This window comes from Cucumis melo, unplaced genomic scaffold (genome assembly GCF_025177605.1).
Source record: "Cucumis melo cultivar AY unplaced genomic scaffold, USDA_Cmelo_AY_1.0 utg000460l, whole genome shotgun sequence".
Classification (NCBI taxonomy): domain Eukaryota; kingdom Viridiplantae; phylum Streptophyta; class Magnoliopsida; order Cucurbitales; family Cucurbitaceae; genus Cucumis; species Cucumis melo.
Window position 1 is genome coordinate 1 of NW_026124004.1, and position 11,655 is coordinate 11,655.

General features: G+C 34.4%; 2 non-coding genes across 2 annotated transcripts; both read right to left on the reverse strand.

Annotated features, from left to right (window-relative positions):
• Nucleotides 1–4,387: 4,387 nt before the first annotated feature.
• Nucleotides 4,388–4,461, reverse strand: TRNAW-CCA (transfer RNA tryptophan (anticodon CCA)). The gene has a single exon. It is a non-coding gene; the product is annotated as a tRNA-Trp (tRNA).
• Nucleotides 4,462–4,623: 162 nt separating this feature from the next.
• Nucleotides 4,624–4,697, reverse strand: TRNAP-UGG (transfer RNA proline (anticodon UGG)). The gene has a single exon. It is a non-coding gene; the product is annotated as a tRNA-Pro (tRNA).
• Nucleotides 4,698–11,655: the final 6,958 nt, after the last annotated feature.

The window sequence follows — 11,655 nt, forward strand, 5'->3', positions numbered from 1 at the left end:
GCCATTTAGCTAATAAGCCCGTGGATATCGAGGTTCCACAAGCGGTACTTCCTGATACTGTATTTGAAGCAGTTGTTCGAATTCCTTATGATATGCAACTGAAAAAACAAGTTCTTGCGAATGGTAAAAAGGGTGGTTTGAATGTGGGGGCTGTTCTTATTTTACCCGAGGGGTTTGAATTAGCCCCCCCCGATCGTATTTCTCCCGAGATTAAAGAAAAGATGGGCAATCTTTCTTTTCAGAGCTATCGTCCCACTAAAAAAAATATTCTTGTGATAGGTCCTGTTCCTGGTCAGAAATATAGTGAAATCACCTTTCCTATTCTTTCCCCGGACCCTGCGACTAAGAAAGATGTTCACTTCTTAAAATATCCCATATACGTAGGCGGGAACAGGGGAAGGGGTCAGATTTATCCCGACGGGAGTAAGAGTAATAATAATGTTTATAATGCTACAGCAGCAGGGATAGTAAGCAAAATAATACGAAAAGAAAAAGGAGGATATGAAATAACCATAGTGGATGCAGCGAATGGGCGTCAAGTGGTTGATATTATCCCTCCAGGACCAGAACTTCTTGTTTCAGAGGGCGAATCCATCAAACTTGATCAACCATTAACGAGTAATCCTAATGTGGGAGGATTTGGTCAGGGAGATGCGGAAATCGTCCTTCAAGATCCATTACGTGTCCAAGGCCTTTTGTTCTTTTTTGCATCTGTTATTTTGGCACAAATCTTTTTAGTTCTTAAAAAGAAACAGTTTGAGAAGGTTCAATTGTCCGAAATGAATTTCTAAATCTGGGGATTTATCAAATAAAGTTCGTAAAAAAAACCAAATTCTTGTTGGCAATTCTATAATTTAATTATGTATGATCAAAAAATTATGAAAAACTTTTTCCCTTGTTTTTTTTTTTATTCTTTTTCGACCCTATTTCGGTAATTACTTGTACCGCATTACTAGTCATAGTATGGATATTATATTGTCAGGAAGACTATTTTACCTCTTCTTTATTTCTTTGTTTTTTACAATACAAATAGGAGCGGTATTATTATGATTATTATGTCACTGGTGCCAGATTGAAATGTCATTGAATGTGTCTATTTTTATTCTAATAGAATAAAAATAGAGTAGATATTAAAAATAAGATAAGTAAATGGAGAATAGAAAAAAAATGAAGGGAACAAAGGATTCTAGAAGGAATTATGCATCTTTCTAGTATTCGATACCAGAAAAATTCCTTTTCTTGTTCTGGTGTCGAAATAATAAACTAATGAATTATTCTTGATCCCGTTCGTCAAAGATCTCTATTCTTAGTTTCAATTTTTCCCGGTTTATCAGAACCTTTTTTTCGATTTATTACATAAGTAGTGAACAAATTCAATGAATTTTTCAATTCTATTTTATATTAAAATAACTATAGAAAATTCTATTAGTATATTTTAATCTATTTAAAGGGTTTGTGATATCTGATCGATAGAAATATAATATTGTTATATTGGGATTGTATCATCCAGAAAGAGGGAATCGAGTGATTCTCTCTTTCTTTTTTTCGCTTTGAAATGAAAGTATCGACCGATACGATCGCGAAAGAGATGGTCTGAATCAATTTTTTTTTTGAAGCAATTCAGAATCAGAAAGAAATGAAGTTTTTTGAAAAAATAGGAAAGATCCATTTTTTCATTTATATGAATAAATTAGTCTAATTCTAATTAGTAAGAGCTCAACGGGACCTACCCCCTCTTTTTTTCTGATTTGAGGGGGATCCTGTTGAGTTCTTACGCTTTCATGTCTCCAACTCAGTTCATCCGATTATTACAGAGATGAACCTAAGCCGGAATATGAACCATAAAAGAAAATACCAACTAAACCGATCACAGGAATACCAGTTACAGTACCGATTATCCAAAGAGGAATCCTTCCAGTAGTCTCGGCCATTTGTCCCACTTCCCTCCCCATTTCATCAAGTGGTCGTGCTAGAGACAGAAACAGTCATAGATAATTATGAGATGATATCCTTCCGAATGGGATAAGATAATTCGTACTATTATTTAGTATTTTCTTTTATTTAATTGAAGAAATAATTGGAAAATAAAACAGCAAGTACAAAAATGAGTAATAACCCCCAGTAAAGACTGGTACGATTCAATTCAACATTTTGTTCGTTCGGATTTGATTGTGTCATAGCTCTATAATTCGGATTAGGTTTATCGTTGGATGAATTGCATTGCTGATATTGACCCTAAAAAAGAAACGGTAGGTACAGCTAGTCCGTGAACAGTTAACCATCGCACTGTAAAAATAGGATAAGTTTTATCGATAGTCATTTGGTCCTCCTAAAAAGATCTACTAAATTCATCGAGTTGTTCCAAAGAATCAAAACGGCCAGTTATTAATGGAATTCCTTGTCGGCTCTCTGTAAAATACTCATTTGGAGAGGGCTTCCAAAAACATCGTAAGCTAAACCCGTGCTGACGAATAACCAACCTGCAATGAATAGAGAAGGTATAGTAATGCTATGAATGACCCAGTATCGAATACTGGTGATAATATCAGCAAAAGAACGTTCTCCTGTGCTTCCAGACATGCCGAGCTCCACATATTCTTGTACAGTCAAAAGGGGGATCGATTCCGTAAAAGATGAGATCAGTAAATGGAAATTAACTGAAATTTTATCTTTGTAAGATCGTCAATATTGTACCGAGGGTGTTTTTAGAGTATACCGAATCAGTATAGCTATCCTTCTTCTGACGCAGCAACGCAATTTCACAATAAGTATCAAAATGAAGCACTAAAACTAAATAATATAATTTGTTTCTTCTTTTCTTGCTGCTTGTCGATGTAGAATCATATACCATTCATTCAATAGAAAATTCTGAAAATGCCTGTCTGTAGTATTAAGGATTCTATCGGTTATTGGCTTCGGGCTAGAAAGCGAAGATTGGGTAAAATGTGAATCCGACTGGTTGGTTTATAATAATTTAGGAAGCAGATTCTAATAGTCCCAAAATTCAATGAAATTAGACGTGAAATCTCGAAATATTTCTTTTGTGTTTGTAGTTATATTTTTGTTTGAATCTTTTTTTATTTTAAGGAATTGGTTAGTCGTCCAGTAACAAGTAACAGTAGTACATAGGATTCGATGAACGAAACAGAACAACGAATAGAAGAATAATAAATATTCGTAATGCACGCATTATTGTTTTATATTAGACTCAAACGATCGTTCTTCAACTAATTAGAAGAATGTTTTTAATATGGAAAGAATAAGAATAAATGGAGAACCTAGTTTCGAGTGATCTGATCGTGCGATACTTTTTTTCTTTTTAAAAAAGATTTTATGGAAATGAACCCACTACATAAAATCTAATTAGTGGGAATACAATTTCATAAATAAAGGGCATTATAAGGTCATTCATTCTTCAGCGATTCAAAGAGCATTTCATTTTTGGAATCAAGTTACACAACATAGTTTATTTATTATTTTTCTTTTTTTTTTTTTTTTTTTCTTTCTAATTATTTAGAATCCATTTAATAGATTTATATATTTACTAGATTTATATATTAAATTATTGTTTATAAATTCTTTATAATAAGAATATTTGTTTTGAAAACTCAAGAGTTGTTCAATGAATCCCTTGATTCCGAATTGCGGGATAGAGAGACAGATGATGAATTGATTTCTTACCTATGTCACAAGATTTTTGTTAGTATCATCTATAATCATAATAATAGATGAATCAAAAACTTTCAATTGAATATATTTTTTCAATTAGTATTTTTACTTATCCATCCGCGTATCTTTCAAAAATAGAAACTTAGGGAAGTGCTTTATAAACATATGGATAAAAATAACGTATTTCATTTAGCCTCGTCATGCCTACTATCACTAGTTATTTCGGTTTTCTACTAGCAGTTTTAACTATAACCTCAGCTCTATTTATCGGTCTGAACAAGATACGACTTATTTGATTAAAATTCATTGAATGCACAATTCAAAAAAAAGAAAGATTTCGGTGTTATTCAATATATTCTATATATTGTAGAGTTCTTTACCTTGTCAATTCAATTTCGAATTCTTGGTCATTGAGATTCATGGGCAATACCGATTAATATTTTAAGGATAGATATTACCTCTCCTTTTCCTCGTTCAACTAAATTGAAATGATTGAAGTTTTTCTATTTGGAATCGTATTAGGTCTAATTCCTATTACTTTGGCTGGATTATTTGTGACCGCATATTTACAATACAGACGGGGGGATCAGTTGGACCTTTGATTAATTAACAGTTCTTTTTTTTGATTGACCCCCTACTTGCTTTATAGGAGGTAAAATTTTGATTTCTGTTGAATTATTTCAGTATCATTTTGATTTAACAACAACAAGAATCGAATCACGCTCTATAGGATTTGAACCTACGACATCGGGTTTTGGAGACCCGCGTTCTACCGAACTGAACTAAGAGCGTTTTATTATCAAACTAAAAGCAACCCGAATATATCTTCGATACATATATTATCATAGAGAATATCATAAAATTAAATAAAAAAAGATTGATTCGATATATGTATGTTCAATTTTTATGGATCTCAATTGATTCCTCGTTACTGTTCAGAAGATAAGTAATAGGTAGGGATGACAGGATTTGAACCCGTGACATTTTGTACCCAAAACAAACGCGCTACCAAGCTGCGCTACATCCCTTTCAATTGGTCTACAGTGTTATTGTAGAGAATCCCTGTCTTGTTTTCCACATTTTTTATTTATTTCCTCCATTGGTATACACAAATTATCTTGCCATTTCTTCTTTTTTGTCTCATATCATATATAAAATATAATAAAAATAATAAAAAGACTTATATACGTATGAAATAATAAATATTAAATCCGCCGTAAAGAAAAATGAATATTTGGGGTGGGGCGGAAAGCTACATATTTTTTTTAATAAAAAAGGGAATATCTACCGAATTGAACTGTTGTACATTTCAATTTGAATTAGGAATTCCGCGGACAATACAAGCGGTTATTAACTATATATACATTTGATGGTATGTAATACCAGTATGTATTACAAATTACTATAAAGTAGGAGGGTTTTCAATGCGAGATCTAAAAACATATCTCTCCGTGGCACCGGTAGTAAGTACTATATGGTTCGGGGCTTTAGCGGGTCTATTAATCGAGATCAATCGTTTATTCCCGGATGCGTTGGTATTCCCGTTTTTTTCATTCTAGTTATTGACTTGGGAAGGGGTGAAGAAGATTAGAAAAACAATCAAATATCTTTGACTAATCCCCTTCCCCCTTCTTTTTTTTAGAGTTTTTAGACTTAGAATAAGTTAGAAAGAATCAAAATGGATTCAACCTCAGTCAAACTCGGACGCGGCGCCAGGTTCAAATTTAATTAATAAAAGAGTGAGAACGAAAATGAAAATGTGATGGCTAGGGCAACAATATCATACAAAATACTTAAATGAAAAACTGTACTGCGATTCTAAATTTAGAAATTATTGTATTACTATATTTTAATATTTGATTGTAACGAAATCTTTCATAATTTTATTTCGAGTTACCAATTTTTCTTTTTTTCTTCATTTTGGATCGGAAAATGGAAGAGTTGCGTGAATCAAAAATCCAAGGGAGGTTCATGGCCAAGGGTAAAGATGCCCGAGTAACTGTTATTTTGGAATGTACTCGTTGTGTTCGAAACGGTGTTAATAAGGAATCAATAGGGATTTCCAGATATATTACTCAAAAGAATCGACACAATACGCCTAGTCGATTGGAATTGAGAAAATTCTGTCCCCGGTGTTACAAACATACGATTCATGGGGAGATAAAGAAATAGATCGAACCGATCGGCTGTGTGTCACCCTTTTCCAATCCAAGGAAGATGAAAAATTACATATATTAGACATATTTTAGATTTAAATATAAACAAACCAAATCCTATTTCGATCGGATCTAAAATGATTTAGAATTAAGAAATAGGATTTTCGGGATAAGGAATAAAAAAACCATGGATAAATCCAAGCGACTCTTTCTTAAATCCAAACGATCTTTTCGTAGGCGTTTGCCCCCGATTCCATCGGGGGATCGAATTGATTATAGAAACATGAGTTTAATTAGTCGATTTATTAGTGAACAAGGAAAAATATTATCTAGACGGGTAAATAGATTGACCTTAAAACAGCAACGCTTAATTACTATTGCTATAAAACAAGCTCGTATTTTATCTTTGTTACCTTTTCTTAATAATGAGAAACAATTTGAAAGAAGCGAGTCGACCGCTAGAACTATTGGTCTTAGAACCAGGAATAAATAGACTTAGCTTACTCTTTAATTGAATTAAAATTCTAATCCAAACTCAACCGCAGATTGATTCTTTGTTCGAAAAATCCGAAAATCTAGATTCGATTGTCGTGTCGTAAGAAAAAGAAAGAATAGTGGAAGAAGAATAAATCGTTTTTTTTTTTATTGAACATATTTGCTCATTTTGACCACTTTATCATATTTTATCATACTAATTTCTACTCTACCTTCTCGGAGTTCATTCTCCAGAGAACTCCATTTTAAGCATTCCGCTGGATTCTTTGCAATCTTCGTATTTTATGATCTCATTGGAAATCATATAAAGACAATTTCTATTTAATATCGCGATTTGGGCAAGTATTTTACGATTAAGAAGCAACTGCCTCTTGTACAGATTGTGTATGAATCTACTATAACTGTAGTCTACCTTATTAGATCGAATTACTGCATTTATTCGAGCGATCCACAACTGTCGAAAATTTCTTTTTTGCCTACCTCTATCCCGATAAGCTGAAGCCAAAGCTCTTATTTTCTGTTGAGTAATAGTTCGAGTAAGTCTTGAATGAGCCCCTCGAAAGCTTGATGCAAATAAACGAATTTTTGTTCTACGTCTCCGAGCTATATATCCTCGTTTAATTCTAGTCATTGAATAAATGAAACTTTGATGAATAACTAATGGATTTCCTTTCTTTCAGTTATTCCTTTCTCCTTTCCTAGTCTATTAATAACAAAACGTATTTTTCCAATGTATAAAATAAAAATTCCAATGGCTTTTGCTACTATAACCTTCCCGACCACTATTTCTTTTTTTGTTCTAATCACCCCAAAATACGAAATAGTATTTTTACTAGGTATAAAAAACAAAAATAGAGTAAATAAATAAAAATAGAAATGGATAAAGAAATAGTGGGTTCCTTCGTTTCTATGGTTACTTCTTAAACGGTGAGGTCCTCTCTATACACCGGAGCTCCTTCTTTTATTTCATCAATGTTATTGTTAACTTGTACAGTTCACCCTCTTTGGCTCTACCCATGAATTATCTAGTAATCGGTCTTTCACAACGAGATCTACCTATACAGTAACGGTATTTAATTATGAAGATTGGTTGGGTAGCTGACCCTCTTAGTCCGTTCTTGGAAGAATAAGGCTATAATCCTTCTGTTAAATAGGATTTCCTCTGCTTAATGGATAAGCATTTGTTACCAATGGGGAATTCTTTCTCATCTAAAATTGAAAATAGAGATGATTGGATTTGCACCAATAGAAACCATAAATTTGATACACAATAAAAGGATACGATAAATCTTTGTTTATTTATTTTCGGTAGTGAACGGATTTCTTCCATTCATTCTATCCTATTCACTGTACTTATAACTGATACGGGAAAAATTTTGTACTTTCTTTTGTCCCGGTCCATGGTCTAAACGAGTCGCACATACACCCTAGTACATGTTCCTCGACGCTGAGGGCATCCCCGAAGGGCGGGCGATTTGGTGACATTTCTGATTGGCTGTCTTGTGTTTCTAATAAGTTGTTTAATAGTTGGCATGTTGAATTGTATACATAATGAGTTGGTTTAGATCAATCCTAACCGGATGATTATGAATTACTTCTATATTCGATATTAATAATTAATATGATTAATAGTAATATATTAACCCCGGTAAAAAGAGAAAATCGAAAATTTCGGATTTTTGCGTGAAATACCTGCTATTTGTTATTCAACCGCTACAAGATCAACAATTCCATGAGCTTGGGCTTCTGTTGCTGACATAAAAACATCCCTTTCCATGTCTTCGGATATAACCCATAAGGGTTTGCCTGTTCTTTGTACATAAACCCTTGTGAGGATTTCGCGCAGCCTCAGTAGTTCTTTCGCTTCCAGGATAAATTCTACCGTTTGTGCCTCATAAAAAGAACTAGCAGGTTGATGGATCATTACCCTGATGATTTAATAAATGGTTTTCTCTATCTTACATCATTATCATGATGAGTCAAAGATAATAAAAAAAAGATAGGATTAACAACCGTACAGGCATCCTTTGTGCAGTGCATACGGCTCCACAATGGAATTCATTTTTACCTTCCAGCGAAGGAATAGAAAATATAGGATCTAGCAGACCCAGAGCAGTAAATGATCCAATAACCACCCTTCCTTTTTTTTAGTAATTTCAAAATACTATGATGGTTCCGTTGCTTTATGATTTCGTTTGTTATTCAGCAATCCCAAAGTTTCTTTTTTTTATTTTTTTTCTTAAAAATAAATATTTCGTAGTCTTTCATAACAGAAATATTGTTAAGAGTCTTCCGTCGTGAAAACAAAAAAGTTTGTGACGCTGAAAGAGGCCTCCGCGATAAATCAGCCTACAATCGGAAATGCCTTTTATCTCATACTACTCTTTCGATACATAACCTAATGGTTTAGAAAAAAAAAATTCTCATATCGAATTCAAAGTGCCATGCTATTATTACTTAATATTTTATATGGCGAAGGCATAGTTTTCTTTTTGTCTAAAAAAAACTCATTGGCGCCGAGCGTGCGGGAATGCTAGACGTTTGGTAATTTCTCCTCCGACTAGAATAAAAGATCCCATTGAAGCGGCTAATCCCATGCATATTGTCTGTACATCTGGTTGCACAAATTGCATAGTATCATAAATACCTAATCCGCTTATTACCCCTCCACCGGGAGAGTTTATAAATAAATACAGATCTTTGGTATCATCCTCCATACTGAGATATACCATAAGACTAATAAGTTGATTCGAAATATCACTATCAACCTCTTGGCCTAAAAAAAGTAATCTTTCTCGATAAAGTCGGTTGATTAGGATAAAATTGTATCCCTTAAGAACCGTACGGGCACCTTTTGATGCATACGGTTCAAAAAAAATAGCGAAAAAAGAATCAATGTTTAGATTTTAGCCTTCTTTAGAGGACTCTTTCTAACTTCTAATGAAGGGGCTTTTTCTTACCTTCCATTTTTTTTTCAAAATGGATGAGTTTTGTCCTTTGGCCCGCGGTCGTTTATCTATACTATAAATTTCAATAAATAAAAAAACAATTCATTAAATTTTCAATTTATCGAACTAACTTTTCATTGATATATTGTTTCATCGAGATTCAATTTCAATTCCGATGTCATTTTCTTGTTCCAAAATGGTCTTCTTCAATTCTTTTAGGTTTATGCTCTACTCCGAGTCAAGATCTGCCCGATTTGGATTTGCACATATAGGACAAATGCCCCAATAGCATGGCTTTTTGCTACGACTTCTTTTTTTTTTTCAATTTACTTCATATTACTCGATTGATTAAAAGTTTTCTATCAATGCTATTGATAAATCGAATATGATACAAGTAGTAGTAATCATAGAATAGATAGATTCCAAATTGAGTTTTTTCTAAGCGGAGCCTGGATACTTCATTTTATTAGTACAACCGAGAAAACCATAAATTATTCTAATTGATAATATTAATCTGGATACCCCCCAAAAAATAGATCTAATTGCACTTCACGCTCCAAATTTTTGATGATTAAATCAATCCGTCTTGGGCGAAAGAGAGGATATCTCGATCGGGGGAGAGAACGGGGAAATACCATATGACCCAATATATCTGACAAGTCGCACTATAGGTCAACCCACGATGCGTCTTCCTCTCCGGGACTTCGAAAAGGTACTTTTGGAACACCAATAGGCATTAAAGCAAAGAAAAAAGAATTAAGTACTATAGCTAACTTTGATGTGGAAGCGTAACAACGGGTTTATTGTCTTAATAAATAAGATGGGCCTTTATCAGATTTTATCTTTTAGCATATTTTATACATAGATTTAATAAGTTCATAAAAAAGGAAAACAGAATTAATAAGGGAAACTTCTTCCCGAATAGGTTTTTGAATGATGAACAAGTATGTATACATTCACTCCTATAAAATAGGATCAATTCCCATCTACCATTGCGTATTGGTACTTATCGAGTATAGAATAGATCTGCTTCTTTTTGTTCCTACGAATAGAATCGAATTGTTCCATTATTACTAAAAGAATAGACTAAATATTAATCCTTTCGCCAAGATAATCCCCTCAAAAGGGGAGGTCCGTAGCATAGTTTTTTTTTTCAGTGCAATAAAGTTACATAGTGTCTATTTTTCCTTGATAAAGGGGTATTTCCATGGGTTTGCCTTGGTATCGTGTTCATACCGTTGTATTGAATGATCCCGGTCGTTTGCTTTCTGTTCATATAATGCATACAGCTCTAGTTGCTGGTTGGGCCGGTTCAATGGCCCTATACGAATTAGCAGTTTTTGATCCCTCTGATCCTGTTCTTGATCCAATGTGGAGACAGGGTATGTTCGTTATACCCTTCATGACTCGTTTAGGAATAACCAATTCATGGGGGGGTTGGAGTATCACAGGAGGGACTATAACGAATCCGGGTATTTGGAGTTACGAAGGTGTGGCCGGAGCACATATTGTGTTTTCTGGATTGTGCTTCTTAGCAGCTATCTGGCATTGGGTGTATTGGGATCTAGAAATATTTTGTGATGAACGTACAGGAAAACCTTCTTTGGATTTGCCGAAGATTTTTGGAATTCATTTATTTCTCTCAGGGTTGGGTTGCTTTGGTTTTGGTGCATTTCATGTAACCGGATTGTATGGTCCGGGAATATGGGTATCCGATCCTTATGGATTAACCGGAAGGGTACAAGCCGTAAATCCTGCGTGGGGTGTCGAAGGGTTTGATCCTTTTGTTCCGGGCGGAATAGCCTCGCATCATATTGCAGCAGGTACATTGGGCATATTAGCGGGCCTATTCCATCTTAGTGTTCGTCCGCCCCAACGTCTATACAAAGGATTACGTATGGGAAATATTGAAACCGTCCTTTCCAGTAGTATCGCTGCTGTATTTTTTGCAGCTTTTGTTGTTGCTGGAACTATGTGGTATGGTTCAGCAACTACCCCGATTGAATTATTTGGGCCCACTCGTTATCAATGGGATCAGGGATACTTCCAGCAAGAAATATATCGAAGAGTTAGTACCGGGTTAGCCGAAAATCAAAGTTTATCAGAAGCTTGGTCTAAAATTCCTGAAAAATTAGCTTTTTATGATTATATCGGGAATAATCCCGCAAAAGGTGGATTATTCAGAGCGGGTTCCATGGACAACGGGGATGGAATAGCTGTTGGTTGGTTAGGACACCCTGTTTTTAGAGATAAAGAAGGGCGCGAACTTTTTGTACGCCGTATGCCGACCTTTTTTGAAACATTTCCGGTTGTTTTGGTAGACGGAGACGGAATTGTTAGAGCCGATGTTCCTTTTCGAAGAGCAGAATCGAAGTATAGTGTTGAAC